The following is a 26,029-nucleotide window of genomic DNA, read 5'->3' as shown; positions in this document are numbered from 1 at the left end:
CTAAAACTTTTGAGAATAGCTCTCATGGCGTAAAAGTGATGCATGTGAAAAAGTTGGAATCGCTCATGCATTTATAGTTCGGCCTCAAGTCATGAATTTTTATGCAATTGCGCCAATTTTCTTTATGTCGGTCGACCATGTAAGAATGCATCCACACACCAAATATTTTTGTTCGGAAACTAATACTTTTGAGAATAGCTCTCATGGCGTAAAAGTGATGCATGTGAAAAAGTTCGAATCGCTGATGTATTTATAGTTCGGCCTCAAGTCAAGAATTTTTATGCAATTGCGCCAATATTTTTCATGTCGGTCGACCATGTAAGAATGCATCCACACACCAAATATTTTTGTTCGGAAACTAATACTTTTGAGAATAGCTCTCATGGCGTAAAAGTCATGCATGTGAAAAAGTTCGAATCGCTGATGTATTTATAGTTCGGCCTCAAGTCATGAATTTTTATGCAATTGCGCCAATTGTTTTTATGTCGGTCGACCATGTAAGAATGCATCCACACACCAAATATTTTTGTTCGGAAACTAATACTTTTGAGAATAGCTCTCATGGCGTAAAAGTCATTCATGTGAAAAAGTTCGAATCGCTCATGTATTTATAGTTCGGCCTCAAGTCATGAATTTTTATGCAATTGCGCCAATTGTTTTCATGAGGATCGACCATGTAAGAATGCATCCACACACCAAATATTTTTGTTCGGAAACTAATACTTTTGAGAATAGCTCTCATGGCGTAAAAGTCATGCATGTGAAAAAGTTCGAATCGCTGATGTATTTATAGTTCGGCCTCAAGTCATGAATTTTTATGCAATTGCGCCAATTTTTTTTATGAGGATCGACCATGTAAGAATGCATCCACACACCAAATATTTTTGTTCGGAAACTAAAGCTTTTGGGAATAGCTCTCATGGCGTAAAAGTCATGCATGTGAAAAGTTCGAATCGCTGATGTATTTATAGTTCGGCCTCAAGTCATGAATTTTTATGCAATTGCGCCAATTTTTTTCATGAGGATCGACCATGTCAGAATGCATCCACACACCAAATATTTTTGTTCGGAAACTAATACTTTTGGGAATAGCTCTCATGGCGTAAAAGTCATGCATGTGAAAAAGTTCGAATCGCTGATGTATTTATAGTTCGGCCTCAAGTCATGAATTTTTATGCAATTGCGCCAATTGTTTTTATGTCGGTCGACCATGTAAGAATGCATCCACACACCAAATATTTTTGTTCGGAAACTAATACTTTTGAGAATAGCTCTCATGGCGTAAAAGTCATTCATGAGAAAAAGTTCGAATCGCTCATGTATTTATAGTTCGGCCTCAAGTCATGAATTTTTATGCAATTGCGCCAATTTTCTTTATGTCGGTCGACCATGTAAGAATGCATCCACACACCAAATATTTTTGCTCGGAAACTAAAACTTTTGAGAATAGCTCTCATGGCGTAAAAGTGATGCATGTGAAAAAGTTGGAATCGCTCATGCATTTATAGTTCGGCCTCAAGTCATGAATTTTTATGCAATTGCGCCAATTTTCTTTATGTCGGTCGACCATGTAAGAATGCATCCACACACCAAATATTTTTGTTCGGAAACTAATACTTTTCAGAATAGCTCTCATGGCGTAAAAGTGATGCATGTGAAAAAGTTCGAATCGCTGATGTATTTATAGTTCGGCCTCAAGTCAAGAATTTTTATGCAATTGCGCCAATATTTTTCATGTCGGTCGACCATGTAAGAATGCATCCACACACCAAATATTTTTGTTCGGAAACTAATACTTTTGAGAATAGCTCTCATGGCGTAAAAGTCATGCATGTGAAAAAGTTCGAATCGCTGATGTATTTATAGTTCGGCCTCAAGTCATGAATTTTTATGCAATTGCGCCAATTGTTTTTATGTCGGTCGACCATGTAAGAATGCATCCACACACCAAATATTTTTGTTCGGAAACTAATACTTTTGAGAATAGCTCTCATGGCGTAAAAGTCATTCATGTGAAAAAGTTCGAATCGCTCATGTATTTATAGTTCGGCCTCAAGTCATGAATTTTTATGCAATTGCGCCAATTGTTTTCATGAGGATCGACCATGTAAGAATGCATCCACACACCAAATATTTTTGTTCGGAAACTAATACTTTTGAGAATAGCTCTCATGGCGTAAAAGTCATGCATGTGAAAAAGTTCGAATCGCCGATGTATTTATAGTTCGGCCTCAAGTCATGAATTTTTATGCAATTGCGCCAATTTTTTTTATGAGGATCGACCATGTAAGAATGCATCCACACACCAAATATTTTTGTTCGGAAACTAATACTTTTGAGAATAGCTCTCATGGCGTAAAAGTCATTCATGTGAAAAAGTTCGAATCGCTGATGTATTTATAGTTCGGCCTCAAGTCATGAATTTTTATGCAATTGCGCCAATTTTATTTATGTCGGTCGACCATGTAAGAATGCATCCACACACCAAATATTTTTGTTCGGAAACTAATACTTTTGAGAATAGCTCTCATGGCGTAAAAGTCATTCATGTGAAAAAGTTCGAATCGCTCATGTATTTATAGTTCGGCCTCAAGTCATGAATTTTTATGCAATTGCGCCAATTGTTTTCATGAGGATCGACCATGTAAGAATGCATCCACACACCAAATATTTTTGTTCGGAAACTAATACTTTTGAGAATAGCTCTCATGGCGTAAAAGTCATGCATGTGAAAAAGTTCGAATCGCTGATGTATTTATAGTTCGGCCTCAAGTCATGAATTTTTATGCAATTCCGCCAATTTTTTTTATGAGGATCGACCATGTAAGAATGCATCCACACACCAAATATTTTTGTTCGGAAACTAAAGCTTTTGGGAATAGCTCTCATGGCGTAAAAGTCATGCATGTGAAAAGTTCGAATCGCTGATGTATTTATAGTTCGGCCTCAAGTCATGAATTTTTATGCAATTGCGCCAATTTTTTTCATGAGGATCGACCATGTCAGAATGCATCCACACACCAAATATTTTTGTTCGGAAACTAATACTTTTGGGAATAGCTCTCATGGCGTAAAAGTCATGCATGTGAAAAAGTTCGAATCGCTGATGTATTTATAGTTCGGCCTCAAGTCATGAATTTTTATGCAATTGCGCCAATTGTTTTTATGTCGGTCGACCATGTAAGAATGCATCCACACACCAAATATTTTTGTTCGGAAACTAATACTTTTGAGAATAGCTCTCATGGCGTAAAAGTCATTCATGTGAAAAAGTTCGAATCGCTCATGTATTTATAGTTCGGCCTCAAGTCATGAATTTTTATGCAATTGCGCCAATTTTCTTTATGTCGGTCGACCATGTAAGAATGCATCCACACACCAAATATTTTTGCTCGGAAACTAAAACTTTTGAGAATAGCTCTCATGGCGTAAAAGTGATGCATGTGAAAAAGTTGGAATCGCTCATGCATTTATAGTTCGGCCTCAAGTCATGAATTTTTATGCAATTGCGCCAATTTTCTTTATGTCGGTCGACCATGTAAGAATGCATCCACACACCAAATATTTTTGTTCGGAAACTAATACTTTTCAGAATAGCTCTCATGGCGTAAAAGTGATGCATGTGAAAAAGTTCGAATCGCTGATGTATTTATAGTTCGGCCTCAAGTCAAGAATTTTTATGCAATTGCGCCAATATTTTTCATGTCGGTCGACCATGTAAGAATGCATCCACACACCAAATATTTTTGTTCGGAAACTAATACTTTTGAGAATAGCTCTCATGGCGTAAAAGTCATGCATGTGAAAAAGTTCGAATCGCTGATGTATTTATAGTTCGGCCTCAAGTCATGAATTTTTATGCAATTGCGCCAATTGTTTTTATGTCGGTCGACCATGTAAGAATGCATCCACACACCAAATATTTTTGTTCGGAAACTAATACTTTTGAGAATAGCTCTCATGGCGTAAAAGTCATTCATGTGAAAAAGTTCGAATCGCTCATGTATTTATAGTTCGGCCTCAAGTCATGAATTTTTATGCAATTGCGCCAATTGTTTTCATGAGGATCGACCATGTAAGAATGCATCCACACACCAAATATTTTTGTTCGGAAACTAATACTTTTGAGAATAGCTCTCATGGCGTAAAAGTCATGCATGTGAAAAAGTTCGAATCGCCGATGTATTTATAGTTCGGCCTCAAGTCATGAATTTTTATGCAATTGCGCCAATTTTTTTTATGAGGATCGACCATGTAAGAATGCATCCACACACCAAATATTTTTGTTCGGAAACTAAAGCTTTTGGGAATAGCTCTCATGGCGTAAAAGTCATGCATGTGAAAAGTTCGAATCGCTGATGTATTTATAGTTCGGCCTCAAGTCATGAATTTTTATGCAATTGCGCCAATTTTTTTCATGAGGATCGACCATGTCAGAATGCATCCACACACCAAATATTTTTGTTCGGAAACTAATACTTTTGAGAATAGCTCTCATGGCGTAAAAGTCATGCATGTGAAAAAGTTCGAATCGCTGATGTATTTATAGTTCGGCCTCAAGTCATGAATTTTTATGCAATTGCGCCAATTTTTTTTACGTCGGTCGACCATGTAAGAATGCATCCACACACCAAATATTTTTGTTCGGAAACTAATACTTTTGGGAATAGCTCTCATGTCGTAAAAGTCATGCATGTGAAAAAGTTCGAATCGCTCATGTATTTATAGTTCGGCCTCAAGTCATGAATTTTTATGCAATTGCGCCAATTGTTTTCATGAGGATCGACCATGTAAGAATGCATCCACACACCAAATATTTTTGTTCGGAAACTAATACTTTTGAGAATAGCTCTCATGGCTTAAAAGTCATGCATGTGAAAAAGTTCAAATCGCTCATGCATTTATAGTTCGGCCTCAAGTCATGAATTTTTATGCAATTGCGCCAATTATTTTTATGTCGGTCGACCATGTAAGAATGCATCCACACACCAAATATTTTTGTTCGGAAACTAAAACTTTTGGGAATAGCTCTCATGGCGTAAAAGTGATGCATGTGAAAAAGTTGGAATCGCTGATGTATTTATAGTTCGGCCTCAAGTCATGAATTTTTATGCAATTGCGCCAATTTTTTTCATGTCGGTCGACCATGTAAGAATGCATCCACACACCAAATATTTTTGCTCGGAAACTAAAACTTTTGAGAATAGCTCTCATGGCGTAAAAGTCATGCATGTGAAAAAGTTCGAATCGCTGATGTATTTATAGTTCGGCCTCAAGTCATGAATTTTTATGCAATTGCGCCAATTTTTTTCATGAGGATCGACCATGTAAGAATGCATCCACACACCAAATAATTTTGTTCGGAAACTAAAACTTTTGAGAATAGCTCTCATGGCGTAAAAGTCATGCATGTGAAAAAGTTCGAATCGCTCATGCATTTATAGTTCGGCCTCAAGTCATGAATTTTTATGCAATTGCGCCAATTTTTTTTACGTCGGTCGACCATGTAAGAATGCATCCACACACCAAATATTTTTGTTCGGAAACTAATACTTTTGAGAATAGCTCTCATGGCGTAAAAGTCATGCATGTGAAAAAGTTCGAATCGCTGATGTATTTATAGTTCGGCCTCAAGTCATGAATTTTTATGCAATTGCGCCAATTTGTTTTATGTCGGTCGACTATGTAAGAATGCATCCACACACCGAATAATTTTGTTCGGAAACTAAAACTTTTGAGAATAGCTCTCATGGCGTAAAAGTCATGCATGTGAAAAAGTTCGAATCGCTGATGTATTTATAGTTCGGCCTCAAGTCATGAATTTTTATGCAATTGCGCCAATTTTTTTTATGAGGATCGACCATGTAAGAATGCATCCACACACCAAATATTTTTGTTCGGAAACTAAAACTTTTGGGAATAGCTCTCATGGCGTAAAAGTCATGCATGTGAAAAAGTTGGAATCGCTGATGTATTTATAGTTCGGCCTCAAGTCATGAATTTTTATGCAATTGCGCCAATTTTTTTCATGTCGGTCGACCATGTAAGAATGCATCCACACATCAAATATTTTTGCTCGGAAACTAATACTTTTGAGAATAGCTCTCATGGCGTAAAAGTCATGCATGTGAAAAAGTTCGAATCGCTCATGCATTTATAGTTCGGCCTCAAGTCATGAATTTTTATGCAATTGCGCCAATTTTCTTTATGTCGGTCGACCATGTAAGAATGCATCCACACACCAAATATTTTTGTTCGGAAACTAATACTTTTGAGAATAGCTCTCATGGCGTAAAAGTCATGCATGTGAAAAAGTTCGAATCGCTGATGTATTTATAGTTCGGCCTCAAGTCAAGAATTTTTATGCAATTGCGCCAATATTTTTCATGTCGGTCGACCATGTAAGAATGCATCCACACACCAAATATTTTTGTTCGGAAACTAATACTTTTGAGAATAGCTCTCATGGCGTAAAAGTCATGCATGTGAAAAAGTTCGAATCGCTGATGTATTTATAGTTCGGCCTCAAGTCATGAATTTTTATGCAATTGCGCCAATTGTTTTTATGTCGGTCGACCATGTAAGAATGCATCCACACACCAAATATTTTTGTTCGGAAACTAATACTTTTGAGAATAGCTCTCATGGCGTAAAAGTCATTCATGTGAAAAAGTTCGAATCGCTCATGTATTTATAGTTCGGCCTCAAGTCATGAATTTTTATGCAATTGCGCCAATTTTCTTTATGTCGGTCGACCATGTAAGAATGCATCCACACACCAAATATTTTTGTTCGGAAACTAAAACTTTTGAGAATAGCTCTCATGGCGTAAAAGTCATGCATGTGAAAAAGTTCGAATCGCTCATGTATTTATAGTTCGGCCTCAAGTCATGAATTTTTATGCAATTGCACCAATATTTTTCATGAGCATCGACCATGTAAGAATGCATCCACACACCAAATATTTTTGTTCGGAAACTAATACTTTTGAGAATAGCTCTCATGGCGTAAAAGTCATGCATGTGAAAAAGTTCGAATCGCTGATGTATTTATAGTTCGGCCTCAAGTCATGAATTTTTATGCAATTGCGCCAATTGTTTTTATGTCGGTCGACCATGTAAGAATGCATCCACACACCAAATAATTTTGTTCGGAAACTAAAACTTTTGAGAATAGCTCTCATGGCGTAAAAGTCATGCATGTGAAAAAGTTCGAATCGCTCATGCATTTATAGTTCGGCCTCAAGTCATGAATTTTTATGCAATTGCGCCAATTTTTTTTTATGTCGGTCGACCATGTAAGAATGCATCCACACACCAAATATTTTTGTTCGGAAACTAATACTTTTGGGAATAGCTCTCATGGCGTAAAAGTCATGCATGTGAAAAAGTTCGAATCGCTGATGTATTTATAGTTCGGCCTCAAGTCATGAATTTTTATGCAATTGCGCCAATTGTTTTCATGAGGATCGACCATGTAAGAATGCATCCACACACCAAATATTTTTGTTCGTAAACTAATACTTTTGAGAATAGCTCTCATGGCGTAAAAGTCATGCATGTGAAAAAGTTCGAATCGCTGATGTATTTATAGTTCGGCCTCAAGTCATGAATTTTTATGCAATTGCGCCAATTTTTTTCATGTCGGTCGACCATGTAAGAATGCATCCACACACCAAATAATTTTGTTCGGAAACTAATACTTTTGAGAATAGCTCTCATGGCGTAAAAGTCATGCATGTGAAAAAGTTCGAATCGCTGATGTATTTATAGTTCGGCCTCAAGTCATGAATTTTTATGCAATTGCGCCAATTTTTTTTATGAGGATCGACCATGTAAGAATGCATCCACACACCAAATATTTTTGTTCGGAAACTAAAACTTTTGGGAATAGCTCTCATGGCGTAAAAGTCATGCATGTGAAAAAGTTGGAATCGCTGATGTATTTATAGTTCGGCCTCAAGTCATGAATTTTTATGCAATTGCGCCAATTTTTTTCATGTCGGTCGACCATGTAAGAATGCATCCACACATCAAATATTTTTGCTCGGAAACTAATACTTTTGAGAATAGCTCTCATGGCGTAAAAGTCATGCATGTGAAAAAGTTCGAATCGCTCATGCATTTATAGTTCGGCCTCAAGTCATGAATTTTTATGCAATTGCGCCAATTTTCTTTATGTCGGTCGACCATGTAAGAATGCATCCACACACCAAATATTTTTGTTCGGAAACTAATACTTTTGAGAATAGCTCTCATGGCGTAAAAGTCATGCATGTGAAAAAGTTCGAATCGCTGATGTATTTATAGTTCGGCCTCAAGTCAAGAATTTTTATGCAATTGCGCCAATATTTTTCATGTCGGTCGACCATGTAAGAATGCATCCACACACCAAATATTTTTGTTCGGAAACTAATACTTTTGAGAATAGCTCTCATGGCGTAAAAGTCATGCATGTGAAAAAGTTCGAATCGCTGATGTATTTATAGTTCGGCCTCAAGTCATGAATTTTTATGCAATTGCGCCAATTGTTTTTATGTCGGTCGACCATGTAAGAATGCATCCACACACCAAATATTTTTGTTCGGAAACTAATACTTTTGAGAATAGCTCTCATGGCGTAAAAGTCATTCATGTGAAAAAGTTCGAATCGCTGATGTATTTATAGTTCGGCCTCAAGTCATGAATTTTTATGCAATTGCGCCAATTTTCTTTATGTCGGTCGACCATGTAAGAATGCATCCACACACCAAATATTTTTGTTCGGAAACTAAAACTTTTGAGAATAGCTCTCATGGCGTAAAAGTCATGCATGTGAAAAAGTTCGAATCGCTCATGTATTTATAGTTCGGCCTCAAGTCATGAATTTTTATGCAATTGCACCAATATTTTTCATGAGCATCGACCATGTAAGAATGCATCCACACACCAAATATTTTTGTTCGGAAACTAATACTTTTGAGAATAGCTCTCATGGCGTAAAAGTCATGCATGTGAAAAAGTTCGAATCGCTGATGTATTTATAGTTCGGCCTCAAGTCATGAATTTTTATGCAATTGCGCCAATTGTTTTTATGTCGGTCGACCATGTAAGAATGCATCCACACACCAAATAATTTTGTTCGGAAACTAAAACTTTTGAGAATAGCTCTCATGGCGTAAAAGTCATGCATGTGAAAAAGTTCGAATCGCTCATGCATTTATAGTTCGGCCTCAAGTCATGAATTTTTATGCAATTGCGCCAATTTTTTTTTATGTCGGTCGACCATGTAAGAATGCATCCACACACCAAATATTTTTGTTCGGAAACTAATACTTTTGGGAATAGCTCTCATGGCGTAAAAGTCATGCATGTGAAAAAGTTCGAATCGCTGATGTATTTATAGTTCGGCCTCAAGTCATGAATTTTTATGCAATTGCGCCAATTGTTTTCATGAGGATCGACCATGTAAGAATGCATCCACACACCAAATATTTTTGTTCGTAAACTAATACTTTTGAGAATAGCTCTCATGGCGTAAAAGTCATGCATGTGAAAAAGTTCGAATCGCTGATGTATTTATAGTTCGGCCTCAAGTCATGAATTTTTATGCAATTGCGCCAATTTTTTTCATGTCGGTCGACCATGTAAGAATACATCCACACACCAAATAATTTTGTTCGGAAACTAATACTTTTGGGAATAGCTCTCATGGCGTAAAAGTCATGCATGTGAAAAAGTTCGAATCGCTGATGTATTTATAGTTCGGCCTCAAGTCATGAATTTTTATGCAATTGCGCCAATTTTTTTCATGAGGATCGACCATGTAAGAATGCATCCACACACCAAATATTTTTGTTCGGAAACTAATACTTTTGAGAATAGCTCTCATGGCGTAAAAGTCATGCATGTGAAAAAGTTCGAATCGCTGATGTATTTATAGTTCGGCCTCAAGTCATGAATTTTTATGCAATTGCGCCAATTTTTTTTATGAGGATCGACCATGTAAGAATGCATCCACACACCAAATAATTTTGTTCGGAAACTAATACTTTTGAGAATAGCTCTCATGGCGTAAAAGTCATGCATGTGAAAAAGTTCGAATCGCTGATGTATTTATAGTTCGGCCTCAAGTCATGAATTTTTATGCAATTGCGCCAATTTTTTTTACGTCGGTCGACCATGTAAAAATGCATCCACACACCAAATATTTTTGTTCGGAAACTAAAACCTTTGGGAATAGCTCTCATGGCGTAAAAGTCATGCATGTGAAAAAGTTGGAATCGCTGATGTATTTATAGTTCGGCCTCAAGTCATGAATTTTTATGCAATTGCGCCAATTTTTTTCATGTCGGTCGACCATGTAAGAATGCATCCACACACCAAATATTTTTGCTCGGAAACTAAAACTTTTGAGAATAGCTCTCATGGCGTAAAAGTCATGCATGTGAAAAAGTTCGAATCGCTCATGCATTTATAGTTCGGCCTCAAGTCATGAATTTTTATGCAATTGCGCCAATTTTCTTTATGTCGGTCGACCATGTAAGAATGCATCCACACACCAAATATTTTTGTTCGGAAACTAAAACTTTTGAGAATAGCTCTCATGGCGTAAAAGTCATGCATGTGAAAAAGTTCGAATCGCTGATGTATTTATAGTTCGGCCTCAAGTCAAGAATATTTATGCAATTGCGCCAATATTTTTCATGTCGGTCGACCATGTAAGAATGCATCCACACACCAAATATTTTTGTTCGGAAACTAATACTTTTGAGAATAGCTCTCATGGCGTAAAAGTCATGCATGTGAAAAAGTTCGAATCGCTGATGTATTTATAGTTCGGCCTCAAGTCATGAATTTTTATGCAATTGCGCCAATTGTTTTTATGTCGGTCGACCATGTAAGAATGCATCCACACACCAAATATTTTTGTTCGGAAACTAATACTTTTGAGAATAGCTCTCATGGCGTAAAAGTCATTCATGTGAAAAAGTTCGAATCGCTCATGTATTTATAGTTCGGCCTCAAGTCATGAATTTTTATGCAATTGCGCCAAATTGTTTCATGTCGGTCGACCATGTAAGAATGCATCCACACACCAAATATTTTTGTTCGGAAACTAAAACTTTTGAGAATAGCTCTCATGGCGTAAAAGTCATGCATGTGAAAAAGTTCGAATCGCTCATGCATTTATAGTTCGGCCTCAAGTCATGAATTTTTATGCAATTGCGCCAATTTTCTTTATGTCGGTCGACCATGTAAGAATGCATCCACACACCAAATATTTTTGTTCGGAAACTAATACTTTTGAGAATAGCTCTCATGGCGTAAAAGTCATTCATGTGAAAAAGTTCGAATCGCTCATGTATTTATAGTTCGGCCTCAAGTCATGAATTTTTATGCAATTGCGCCAAATTGTTTCATGTCGGTCGACCATGTAAGAATGCATCCACACACCAAATATTTTTGTTCGGAAACTAAAACTTTTGAGAATAGCTCTCATGGCGTAAAAGTCATGCATGTGAAAAAGTTCGAATCGCTCATGCATTTATAGTTCGGCCTCAAGTCATGAATTTTTATGCAATTGCGCCAATTTTCTTTATGTCGGTCGACCATGTAAGAATGCATCCACACACCAAATATTTTTGTTCGGAAACTAATACTTTTGAGAATAGCTCTCATGGCGTAAAAGTCATGCATGTGAAAAAGTTCGAATCGCTGATGTATTTATAGTTCGGCCTCAAGTCAAGAATTTTTATGCAATTGCGCCAATATTTTTCATGTCGGTCGACCATGTAAGAATGCATCCACACACCAAATATTTTTGTTCGGAAACTAATACTTTTGAGAATAGCTCTCATGGCGTAAAAGTCATGCATGTGAAAAAGTTCGAATCGCTGATGTATTTATAGTTCGGCCTCAAGTCATGAATTTTTATGCAATTGCGCCAATTGTTTTTATGTCGGTCGACCATGTAAGAATGCATCCACACACCAAATATTTTTGTTCGGAAACTAATACTTTTGAGAATAGCTCTCATGGCGTAAAAGTCATTCATGTGAAAAAGTTCGAATCGCTCATGTATTTATAGTTCGGCCTCAAGTCATGAATTTTTATGCAATTGCGCCAATTTTCTTTATGTCGGTCGACCATGTAAGAATGCATCCACACACCAAATATTTTTGTTCGGAAACTAAAACTTTTGAGAATAGCTCTCATGGCGTAAAAGTCATGCATGTGAAAAAGTTCGAATCGCTCATGTATTTATAGTTCGGCCTCAAGTCATGAATTTTTATGCAATTGCACCAATATTTTTCATGAGCATCGACCATGTAAGAATGCATCCACACACCAAATATTTTTGTTCGGAAACTAATACTTTTGAGAATAGCTCTCATGGCGTAAAAGTCATGCATGTGAAAAAGTTCGAATCGCTGATGTATTTATAGTTCGGCCTCAAGTCATGAATTTTTATGCAATTGCGCCAATTGTTTTTATGTCGGTCGACCATGTAAGAATGCATCCACACACCAAATAATTTTGTTCGGAAACTAAAACTTTTGAGAATAGCTCTCATGGCGTAAAAGTCATGCATGTGAAAAAGTTCGAATCGCTCATGCATTTATAGTTCGGCCTCAAGTCATGAATTTTTATGCAATTGCGCCAATTTTTTTTTATGTCGGTCGACCATGTAAGAATGCATCCACACACCAAATATTTTTGTTCGGAAACTAATACTTTTGGGAATAGCTCTCATGGCGTAAAAGTCATGCATGTGAAAAAGTTCGAATCGCTGATGTATTTATAGTTCGGCCTCAAGTCATGAATTTTTATGCAATTGCGCCAATTGTTTTCATGAGGATCGACCATGTAAGAATGCATCCACACACCAAATATTTTTGTTCGTAAACTAATACTTTTGAGAATAGCTCTCATGGCGTAAAAGTCATGCATGTGAAAAAGTTCGAATCGCTGATGTATTTATAGTTCGGCCTCAAGTCATGAATTTTTATGCAATTGCGCCAATTTTTTTCATGTCGGTTGACCATGTAAGAATACATCCACACACCAAATAATTTTGTTCGGAAACTAATACTTTTGGGAATAGCTCTCATGGCGTAAAAGTCATGCATGTGAAAAAGTTCGAATCGCTGATGTATTTATAGTTCGGCCTCAAGTCATGAATTTTTATGCAATTGCGCCAATTTTTTTCATGAGGATCGACCATGTAAGAATGCATCCACACACCAAATATTTTTGTTCGGAAACTAATACTTTTGAGAATAGCTCTCATGGCGTAAAAGTCATGCATGTGAAAAAGTTCGAATCGCTGATGTATTTATAGTTCGGCCTCAAGTCATGAATTTTTATGCAATTGCGCCAATTTTTTTTATGAGGATCGACCATGTAAGAATGCATCCACACACCAAATAATTTTGTTCGGAAACTAATACTTTTGAGAATAGCTCTCATGGCGTAAAAGTCATGCATGTGAAAAAGTTCGAATCGCTGATGTATTTATAGTTCGGCCTCAAGTCATGAATTTTTATGCAATTGCGCCAATTTTTTTTACGTCGGTCGACCATGTAAAAATGCATCCACACACCAAATATTTTTGTTCGGAAACTAAAACCTTTGGGAATAGCTCTCATGGCGTAAAAGTCATGCATGTGAAAAAGTTGGAATCGCTGATGTATTTATAGTTCGGCCTCAAGTCATGAATTTTTATGCAATTGCGCCAATTTTTTTCATGTCGGTCGACCATGTAAGAATGCATCCACACACCAAATATTTTTGCTCGGAAACTAAAACTTTTGAGAATAGCTCTCATGGCGTAAAAGTCATGCATGTGAAAAAGTTCGAATCGCTCATGCATTTATAGTTCGGCCTCAAGTCATGAATTTTTATGCAATTGCGCCAATTTTCTTTATGTCGGTCGACCATGTAAGAATGCATCCACACACCAAATATTTTTGTTCGGAAACTAAAACTTTTGAGAATAGCTCTCATGGCGTAAAAGTCATGCATGTGAAAAAGTTCGAATCGCTGATGTATTTATAGTTCGGCCTCAAGTCAAGAATATTTATGCAATTGCGCCAATATTTTTCATGTCGGTCGACCATGTAAGAATGCATCCACACACCAAATATTTTTGTTCGGAAACTAATACTTTTGAGAATATCTCTCATGGCGTAAAAGTCATGCATGTGAAAAAGTTCGAATCGCTGATGTATTTATAGTTCGGCCTCAAGTCATGAATTTTTATGCAATTGCGCCAATTTGTTTCATGAGGATCGACCATGTAAGAATGCATCCATACACCAAATATTTTTGTTCGGAAACTAATACTTTTGAGAATAGCTCTCATGGCGTAAAAGTCATTCATGTGAAAAAGTTCGAATCGCTCATGTATTTATAGTTCGGCCTCAAGTCATGAATTTTTATGCAATTGTTCCAAATTTTTTCATGTCGGTCGACCATGTAAGAATGCATCCACACACCAAACATTTTTGTTCGGAAACTAATACTTTTGAGAATAGCTCTCATGGCGTAAAAGTCATTCATGTGAAAAAGTTCGAATCGCTGATGTATTTATAGTTCGGCCTCAAGTGATGAATTTTTATGCAATTGCGCCAATTTTCTTTATGAGGATCGACCATGTAAGAATGCATCCACACACCAAATATTTTTGTTCGGAAACTAAAGCTTTTGGGAATAGCTCTCATGGCGTAAAAGTCATGCATGTGAAAAGTTCGAATCGCTGATGTATTTATAGTTCGGCCTCAAGTCATGAATTTTTATGCAATTGCGCCAATTTTTTTCATGAGGATCGACCATGTCAGAATGCATCCACACACCAAATATTTTTGTTCGGAAACTAATACTTTTGAGAATAGCTCTCATGGCGTAAAAGTCATGCATGTGAAAAAGTTCGAATCGCTGATGTATTTATAGTTCGGCCTCAAGTCATGAATTTTTATGCAATTGCGCCAATTTTTTTTATGAGGATCGACCATGTAAGAATGCATCCACACACCAAATATTTTTGTTCGGAAACTAATACTTTTGAGAATAGCTCTCATGGCGTAAAAGTCATGCATGTGAAAAAGTTCGAATCGCTCATGCATTTATAGATCGGCCTCAAGTCATGAATTTTTATGCAATTGCGCCATTTTTTTTTATGTCGGTCGACCATGTAAGAATGCATCCACACACCAAATATTTTTGTTCGGAAACTAATACTTTTGGGAATAGCTCTCATGGCGTAAAAGTCATGCATGTGAAAAAGTTCGAATCGCTGATGTATTTATAGTTCGGCCTCAAGTCATGAATTTTTATGCAATTGCGCCAATTGTTTTCATGAGGATCGACCATGTAAGAATGCATCCACACACCAAATATTTTTGTTCGGAAACTAATACTTTTGAGAATAGCTCTCATGGCGTAAAAGTCATGCATGTGAAAAAGTTCGAATCGCTGATGTATTTATAGTTCGGCCTCAAGTCATGAATTTTTATGCAATTGCGCCAATTTTTTTCATGTCGGTCGACCATGTAATAATGCATCCACACACCAAATAATTTTGTTCGGAAACTAAAGCTTTTGGGAATAGCTCTCATGGCGTAAAAGTCATGCATGTGAAAAAGTTCGAATCGCTGATGTATTTATAGTTCGGCCTCAAGTCATGAATTTTTATGCAATTGCGCCAATTTATTTCATGAGGATCGACCATGTAAGAATGCATCCACACACCAAATAATTTTGTTCGGAAACTAAAACTTTTGAGAATAGCTCTCATGGCGTAAAAGTCATGCATGTGAAAAAGTTCGAATCGCTGATGTATTTATAGTTCGGCCTCAAGTCATGAATTTTTATGCAATTGCGCCAATTTTTTTTACGTCGGTCGACCATGTAAGAATGCATCCACACACCAAATATTTTTGTTCGGAAACTAAAACTTTTGGGAATAGCTCTCATGGCGTAAAAGTGATGCATGTGAAAAAGTTGGAATCGCTGATGTATTTATAGTTCGGCCTCAAGTCATGAATTTTTATGCAATTGCGCCAATTTTTTTCATGTCGGTCGACCATGTAAGAATGCATCCACACACCAAATATTTTTGTTCGGAAACTAATACTTTTGAGAATAGCTCTCATGGCGTAAAAGTCATGCATGTGAAAAAGTTCGAATCGCTCATGCATTTATAGTTCGGCCTCAAGTCATGAATTTTTATGCAATTGCGCCAATTTTCTTTATGTCGGTCGACCATGTAAGAATGCATCCACACACCAAATATTTTTGTTCGGAAACTAAAACTTTTGAGAATAGCTCTCATGGCGTAAAAGTCATGCATGTGAAAAAGTTCGAATCGCTGATGTATTTATAGTTCGGCCTCATGTCAAGAATTTTTATGCAATTGCGCCAATATTTTTCATGTCGGTCGACCATGTAAGAATGCATCCACACACCAAATATTTTTGTTCGGAAACTAATACTTTTGAGAATAGCTCTCATGGCGTAAAAATGATGCATGTGAAAAAGTTCGAATCGCTCATGTATTTATAGTTCGGCCTCAAGTCATGAATTTTTATGCAATTGCGCCAAATTTTTTCATGTCGGTCGACCATGTAAGAATGCATCCACACACCAAACATTTTTGTTCGGAAACTAATACTTTTGAGAATAGCTCTCATGGCGTAAAAGTCATGCATGTGAAAAAGTTCGAATCGCTGATGTATTTATAGTTCGGCCTCAAGTCATGAATTTTTATGCAATTGCGCCAATTTTTTTTTACGTCGGTCGACCATGTAAGAATGCATCCACACACCAAATATTTTTGTTCGGAAACTAATACTTTTGAGAATAGCTCTCATGGCGTAAAAGTCATGCATGTGAAAAAGTTCGAATCGCTGATGTATTTATAGTTCGGCCTCAAGTCATGAATTTTTATGCAATTGCGCCAATTGTTTTTATGTCGGTCGACCATGTAAGAATGCATCCACACACCAAATATTTTTGTTCGGAAACTAATACTTTTGAGAATAGCTCTCATGGCGTAAAAGTCATTCATGTGAAAAAGTTCGAATCGCTCATGTATTTATAGTTCGGCCTCAAGTCATGAATTTTTATGCAATTGCGCCAAATTTTTTCATGAGGATCGACCATGTAAGAATGCATCCACACACCAAACATTTTTGTTCGGAAACTAATACTTTTGAGAATAGCTCTCATGGCGTAAAAGTCATGCATGTGAAAAAGTTGGAATCGCTGATGTATTTATAGTTCGGCCTCAAGTCATGAATTTTTATGCAATTGCGCCAATTTTTTTTACGTCGGTCGACCATGTAAGAATGCATCCACACACCAAATATTTTTGTTCGGAAACTAAAACTTTTGGGAATAGCTCTCATGGCGTAAAAGTGATGCATGTGAAAAAGTTGGAATCGCTGATGTATTTATAGTTCGGCCTCAAGTCATGAATTTTTATGCAATTGCGCCAATTTTTTTCATGTCGGTCGACCATGTAAGAATGCATCCACACACCAAATATTTTTGCTCGGAAACTAAAACTTTTGAGAATAGCTCTCATGGCGTAAAAGTCATGCATGTGAAAAAGTTCGAATCGCTCATGCATTTATAGTTCGGCCTCAAGTCATGAATTTTTATGCAATTGCGCCAATTTTCTTTATGTCGGTCGACCATGTAAGAATGCATCCACACACCAAATATTTTTGTTCGGAAACTAAAACTTTTGAGAATAGCTCTCATGGCGTAAAAGTCATGCATGTGAAAAAGTTCGAATCGCTGATGTATTTATAGTTCGGCCTCATGTCAAGAATTTTTATGCAATTGCGCCAATATTTTTCATGTCGGTCGACCATGTAAGAATGCATCCACACACCAAATATTTTTGTTCGGAAACTAATACTTTTGAGAATAGCTCTCATGGCGTAAAAGTCATGCATGTGAAAAAGTTCAAATCGCTCATGTATTTATAGTTCGGCCTCAAGTCATGAATTTTTATGCAATTGCGCCAATTGTTTTTATGTCGGTCGACCATGTAAGAATGCATCCACACACCAAATATTTTTGCTCGGAAACTAATACTTTTGAGAATAGCTCTCATGGCGTAAAAGTCATGCATGTGAAAAAGTTCGAATCGCTGATGTATTTATAGTTCGGCCTCAAGTCATGAATTTTTATGCAATTGCGCCAATTTTTTTTATGAGGATCGACCATGTAAGAATGCATCCACACACCAAATATTTTTGTTCGGAAACTAATACTTTTGAGAATAGCTCTCATGGCGTAAAAGTCATGCATGTGAAAAAGTTCGAATCGCTGATGTATTTATAGTTCGGCCTCAAGTCAAGAATTTTTATGCAATTGCGCCAATATTTTTCATGTCGGTCGACCATGTAAGAATGCATCCACACACCAAATATTTTTGTTCGGAAACTAATACTTTTGAGAATAGCTCTCATGGCGTAAAAGTCATGCATGTGAAAAAGTTCGAATCGCTCATGCATTTATAGTTCGGCCTCAAGTCATGAATTTTTATGCAATTGCGCCAATTTTTTTTATGTCGGTCGACCATGTAAGAATGCATCCACACACCAAATATTTTTGTTCGGAAACTAAAACTTTTGGGAATAGCTCTCATGGCGTAAAAGTGATGCATGTGAAAAAGTTGGAATCGCTGATGTATTTATAGTTCGGCCTCAAGTCATGAATTTTTATGCAATTGCGCCAATTGTTTTCATGTCGGTCGACCATGGAAGAATGCATCCACACATCAAATATTTTTGCTCGGAAACTAATACTTTTGAGAATAGCTCTCATGGCGTAAAAGTCATGCATGTGAAAAAGTTGGAATCGCTGATGTATTTATAGTTCGGCCTCAAGTCATGAATTTTTATGCAATTGCGCCAATTGTTTTTATGTCGGTCGACCATGTAAGAATGCATCCACACACCAAATATTTTTGTTCGGAAACTAATACTTTTGAGAATAGCTCTCATGGCGTAAAAGTCATTCATGTGAAAAAGTTCGAATCGCTCATGTATTTATAGTTCGGCCTCAAGTCATGAATTTTTATGCAATTGCGCCAATTGTTTTTATGTCGGTCGACCATGTAAGAATGCATCCACACACCAAACATTTTTGTTCGGAAACTAATACTTTTGAGAATAGCTCTCATGGCGTAAAAGTCATGCATGTGAAAAAGTTCGAATCGCTGATGTATTTATAGTTCGGCCTCAAGTGATGAATTTTTATGCAATTGCGCCAATTTTTTTTATGAGGATCGACCATGTAAGAATGCATATACACACCAAATATTTTTGTTCGGAAACTAAACCTTTTGGGAATAGCTCTCATGGCGTAAAAGTCATGCATGTGAAAAGTTCGAATCGCTGATGTATTTATAGTTCGGCCTCAAGTCATGAATTTTTATGCAATTGCGCCAATTTTTTTCATGTCGGTCGACCATGTAAGAATGCATCCACACACCAAATATTTTTGTTCGGAAACTAATACTTTTGAGAATAGCTCTCATGGCGTAAAAGTCATGCATGTGAAAAAGTTCGAATCGCTGATGCATTTATAGTTCGGCCTGAAGTCATGAATTTTTATGCAATTGCGCCAATTTTTTTCATGAGGATCGACCATGTAAGAATGCATTCATACACCAAACATTTTTGTTCGGAAAGTAATGCTTTTGAGAATAGCTCTCATGGCGTAAAAGTCATGCATGTGAAAAAGTTCGAATCGCTGATGTATTTATAGTTCGGCCTCAAGTGATGAATTTTTATGCAATTGCGCCAATTTTTTTATGTCGGTCGACCATGTAAGAATGCATCCACACACCAAATATTTTTGTTCGGAAACTAAAACTTTTGAGAATATCTCTCATGGCGTAAAAGTCATGCATGTGAAAAAGTTCGAATCGCTGATGTATTTATAGTTCGGCCTCAAGTCAAGAATTTTTATGCAATTGCGCCAATATTTTTCATGTCGGTCGACCATGTAAGAATGCATCCACACACCAAATATTTTTGTTCGGAAACTAATACTTTTGAGAATAGCTCTCATGGCGTAAAAGTCATGCATGTGAAAAAGTTCGAATCGCTCATGCATTTATAGTTCGGCCTCAAGTCATGAATTTTTATGCAATTGCGCCAATTTTTTTCATGTCGGTCGACCATGTAAGAATGCATCCACACACCAAATATTTTTGTTCGGAAACTAAAACTTTTGGGAATAGCTCTCATGGCGTAAAAGTGATGCATGTGAAAAAGTTCGAATCGCTGATGTATTTATAGTTCGGCCTCAAGTCATGAATTTTTATGCAATTGCGCCAATTTTTTTCATGTCGGTCGACCATGTAAGAATGCATCCACACACCAAATATTTTTGCTCGGAAACTAAAACTTTTGAGAATAGCTCTCATGGCGTAAAAGTCATGCATGTGAAAAAGTTCGAATCGCTCATGCATTTATAGTTCGGCCTCAAGTCATGAATTTTTATGCAATTGCGCCAATTTTCTTTATGTCGGTCGACCATGTAAGAATGCATCCACACACCAAATATTTTTGTTCGGAAACTAAAACTTTTGAGAATAGCTCTCATGGCGTAAAAGTCATGCATGTGAAAAAGTTCGAATCGCTGATGTATTTATAGTTCGGCCTCAAGTCATGAATTTTTATGCAATTGCGCCAATTTTATTTATGAGGATCGACCATGTAAGAATGCATCCACACACCAAATATTTTTGTTCGGAAACTAATACTTTTGAGAATAGCTCTCATGGCGTAAAAGTCATGCATGTGAAAAAGTTCGAATCGCTGATGTATTTATAGTTCGGCCTCAAGTCATGAATTTTTATGCAATTGCGCCAATTTTTTTCATGAGGGTCGACCATGTAAGAATGCATCCATACAGCAAACATTTTTGTTCGGAAAGTAATGCTTTTGAGAATAGCTCTCATGGCGTAAAAGTCATGCATGTGAAAAAGTTCGAATCGCTGATGTATTTATAGTTCGGCCTCAAGTCATGAATTTTTATGCAATTGCGCCAATTTTTTTATGTCGGTCGACCATGTAAGAATGCATCCACACACCAAATATTTTTGTTCGGAAACTAAAACTTTTGAGAATATCTCTCATGGCGTAAAAGTCATGCATGTGAAAAAGTTCGAATCGCTGATGTATTTATAGTTCGGCCTCAAGTCAAGAATTTTTATGCAATTGCGCCAATATTTTTCATGTCGGTCGACCATGTAAGAATGCATCCACACACCAAATATTTTTGTTCGGAAACTAATACTTTTGAGAATAGCTCTCATGGCGTAAAAGTCATGCATGTGAAAAAGTTCGAATCGCTCATGCATTTATAGTTCGGCCTCAAGTCATGAATTTTTATGCAATTGCGCCAATTTTCTTTATGTCGGTCGACCATGTAAGAATGCATCCACACACCAAATATTTTTGTTCGGAAACTAAAACTTTTGAGAATAGCTCTCATGGCGTAAAAGTCATGCATGTGAAAAAGTTCGAATCGCTGATGTATTTATAGTTCGGCCTCAAGTCATGAATTTTTATGCAATTGCGCCAATTTTATTTATGAGGATCGACCATGTAAGAATGCATCCACACACCAAATATTTTTGTTCGGAAACTAATACTTTTGAGAATAGCTCTCATGGCGTAAAAGTCATGCATGTGAAAAAGTTCGAATCGCTGATGCATTTATAGTTCGGCCTCAAGTCATGAATTTTTATGCAATTGCGCCAATATTTTTCATGTCGGTCGACCATGTAAGAATGCATCCACACACCAAATATTTTTGTTCGGAAACTAATACTTTTGAGAATAGCTCTCATGGCGTAAAAGTCATGCATGTGAAAAAGTTCGAATCGCTGATGTATTTATAGTTCGGCCTCAAGTCATGAATTTTTATGCAATTGCGCCAATTTTTTTCATGTCGGTCGACCATGTAAGAATGCATCCATACACCAAATATTTTTGTTCGGAAACTAATACTTTTGAGAATAGCTCTCATGGCGTAAAAGTGATGCATGTGAAAAAGTTCGAATCGCTGATGTATTTATAGTTCGGCCTCAAGTCATGAATTTTTATGCAATTGCGCCAATTTTTTTCATGAGGATCGACCATGTAAGAATGCATCCATACACCAAACATTTTTGTTCGGAAAGTAATGCTTTTGAGAATAGCTCTCATGGCGTAAAAGTCATGCATGTGAAAAAGTTCGAATCGCTGATGTATTTATAGTTCGGCCTCAAGTCATGAATTTTTATGCAATTGCGCCAATTTTTTTATGTCGGTCGACCATGTAAGAATGCATCCACACACCAAATATTTTTGTTCGGAAACTAAAACTTTTGAGAATATCTCTCATGGCGTAAAAGTCATGCATGTGAAAAAGTTCGAATCGCTGATGTATTTATAGTTCGGCCTCAAGTCAAGAATTTTTATGCAATTGCGCCAATATTTTTCATGTCGGTCGACCATGTAAGAATGCATCCACACACCAAATATTTTTGTTCGGAAACTAATACTTTTGAGAATAGCTCTCATGGCGTAAAAGTCATGCATGTGAAAAAGTTCGAATCGCTCATGCATTTATAGTTCGGCCTCAAGTCATGAATTTTTATGCAATTGCGCCAATTTTTTTTATGTCGGTCGACCATGTAAGAATGCATCCACACACCAAACATTTTTGTTCGGAAACTAAAACTTTTGGGAATAGCTCTCATGGCGTAAAAGTGATGCATGTGAAAAAGTTGGAATCGCTGATGTATTTATAGTTCGGCCTCAAGTCATGAATTTTTATGCAATTGCGCCAATTTTTTTCATGTCGGTCGACCATGTAAGAATGCATCCACACACCAAATATTTTTGTTCGGAAACTAAAACTTTTGAGAATAGCTCTCATGGCGTAAAAGTCATGCATGTGAAAAAGTTGGAATCGCTGATGTATTTATAGTTCGGCCTCAAGTCAAGAATTTTTATGCAATTGCGCCAATATTTTTCATGTCGGTCGACCATGTAAGAATGCATCCACACACCAAATATTTTTGTTCGGAAAGTAATGCTTTTGAGAATAGCTCTCATGGCGTAAAAGTCATGCATGTGAAAAAGTTCGAATCGCTGATGTATTTATAGTTCGGCCTCAAGTCATGAATTTTTATGCAATTGCGCCAATTGTTTTTATGTCGGTCGACCATGTAAGAATGCATCCACACACCAAATATTTTTGTTCGGAAACTAATACTTTTGAGAATAGCTCTCATGGCGTAAAAGTCATTCATGTGAAAAAGTTCGAATCGCTCATGTATTTATAGTTCGGCCTCAAGTCATGAATTTTTATGCAATTGCGCCAAATTTTTTCATGTCGGTCGACCATGTAAGAATGCATCCACACACCAAACACTTTTGTTCGGAAACTAATACTTTTGAGAATAGCTCTCATGGCGTAAAAGTCATGCATGTGAAAAAGTTCGAATCGCTGATGTATTTATAGTTCGGCCTCAAGTCATGAATTTTTATGCAATTGCGCCAATTTTTTTTATGAGGATCGACCATGTAAGAATGCATCCACACACCAAATATTTTTGTTCGGAAACTAAAGCTTTTGAGAATAGCTCTCATGGCGTAAAAGTCATGCATGTGAAAAAGTTCGAATCGCTGATGTATTTATAGTTCGGCCTCAAGTCATGAATTTTTATGCAATTGCGCCAATTTTTTTCATGTCGGTCGACCATGTAAGAATGCATCCATACACCAAACATTTTTGTTCGGAAAGTAATGCTTTTGAGAATAGCTCTCATGGCGTAAAAGTCATGCATGTGAAAAAGTTCGAATCGCTGATGTATTTATAGTTCGGCCTCAAGTCATGAATTTTTATGCAATTGCGCCAATTTTTTTATGTCGGTCGACCATGTAAGAATGCATCCACACACCAAATATTTTTGTTCGGAAACTAAAACTTTTGAGAATATCTCTCATGGCGTAAAAGTCATGCATGTGAAAAAGTTCGAATCGCTGATGTATTTATAGTTCGGCCTCAAGTCAAGAATTTTTATGCAATTGCGCCAATATTTTTCATGTCGGTCGACCATGTAAGAATGCATCCACACACCAAATATTTTTGTTCGGAAACTAATACTTTTGAGAATAGCTCTCATGGCGTAAAAGTCATGCATGTGAAAAAGTTCGAATCGCTCATGCATTTATAGTTCGGCCTCAAGTCATGAATTTTTATGCAATTGCGCCAATTTTTTTTATGTCGGTCGACCATGTAAGAATGCATCCACACACCAAATATTTTTGTTCGGAAACTAAAACTTTTGGGAATAGCTCTCATGGCGTAAAAGTCATGCATGTGAAAAAGTTGGAATCGCTGATGTATTTATAGTTCGGCCTCAAGTCATGAATTTTTATGCAATTGCGCCAATTTTTTTCATGTCGGTCGACCATGGAAGAATGCATCCACACACCAAATATATTTGCTCGGAAACTAAAACTTTTGAGAATAGCTCTCATGGCGTAAAAGTCATGCATGTGAAAAAGTTCGAATCGCTGATGTATTTATAGTTCGGCCTCAAGTCATGAATTTTTATGCAATTGCGCCAATTGTTTTTATGTCGGTCGACCATGTAAGAATGCATCCACACACCAAATATTTTTGTTCGGAAACTAATACTTTTGAGAATAGCTCTCATGGCGTAAAAGTCATTCATGTGAAAAAGTTCGAATCGCTGATGTATTTATAGTTCGGCCTCAAGTCATGAATTTTTATGCAATTGCGCCAATTGTTTTTATGTCGGTCGACCATGTAAGAATGCATCCACACACCAAACATTTTTGTTCGGAAACTAATACTTTTGAGAATAGCTCTCATGGCGTAAAAGTCATGCATGTGAAAAAGTTCGAATCGCTGATGTATTTATAGTTCGGCCTCAAGTCATGAATTTTTATGCAATTGCGCCAATTTTTTTTATGAGGATCGACCATGTAAGAATGCATCCACACACCAAATATTTTTGTTCGGAAACTAAAGCTTTTGGGAATAGCTCTCATGGCGTAAAAGTCATGCATGTGAAAAGTTCGAATCGCTGATGTATTTATAGTTCGGCCTCAAGTCATGAATTTTTATGCAATTGCGCCAATTTTTTTCATGTCGGTCGACCATGTAAGAATGCATCCACACACCAAATATTTTTGTTCGGAAACTAATACTTTTGAGAATAGCTCTCATGGCGTAAAAGTCATGCATGTGAAAAAGTTCGAATCGCTGATGCATTTATAGTTCGGCCTGAAGTCATGAATTTTTATGCAATTGCGCCATTTTTTTTTATGTCGGTCGACCATGTAAGAATGCATCCACACACCAAATATTTTTGTTCGGAAACTAAAGCTTTTGGGAATAGCTCTCATGGCGTAAAAGTCATGCATGTGAAAAAGTTCGAATCGCTGATGTATTTATAGTTCGGCCTCAAGTCATGAATTTTTATGCAATTGCGCCAATTTTTTTCATGTCGGTCGACCATGTAAGAATGCATCCATACACCAAACATTTTTGTTCGGAAAGTAATGCTTTTGAGAATAGCTCTCATGGCGTAAAAGTCATGCATGTGAAAAAGTTCGAATCGCTGATGTATTTATAGTTCGGCCTCAAGTCATGAATTTTTATGCAATTGCGCCAATTTTTTTATGTCGGTCGACCATGTAAGAATGCATCCACACACCAAATATTTTTGTTCGGAAACTAAAACTTTTGAGAATATCTCTCATGGCGTAAAAGTCATGCATGTGAAAAAGTTCGAATCGCTGATGTATTTATAGTTCGGCCTCAAGTCAAGAATTTTTATGCAATTGCGCCAATATTTTTCATGTCGGTCGACCATGTAAGAATGCATCCACACACCAAATATTTTTGTTCGGAAACTAATACTTTTGAGAATAGCTCTCATGGCGTAAAAGTCATGCATGTGAAAAAGTTCGAATCGCTCATGCATTTATAGTTCG

This window comes from Haliotis rufescens, unplaced genomic scaffold, assembly GCF_023055435.1.
Source record: "Haliotis rufescens isolate VD_foot unplaced genomic scaffold, xgHalRufe1.0.p SCAF_10, whole genome shotgun sequence".
NCBI lineage: Eukaryota > Metazoa > Mollusca > Gastropoda > Lepetellida > Haliotidae > Haliotis > Haliotis rufescens.
The sequence above is the reverse complement of the archived record's forward strand: the minus strand, read 5'-3'. Positions refer to the sequence as shown.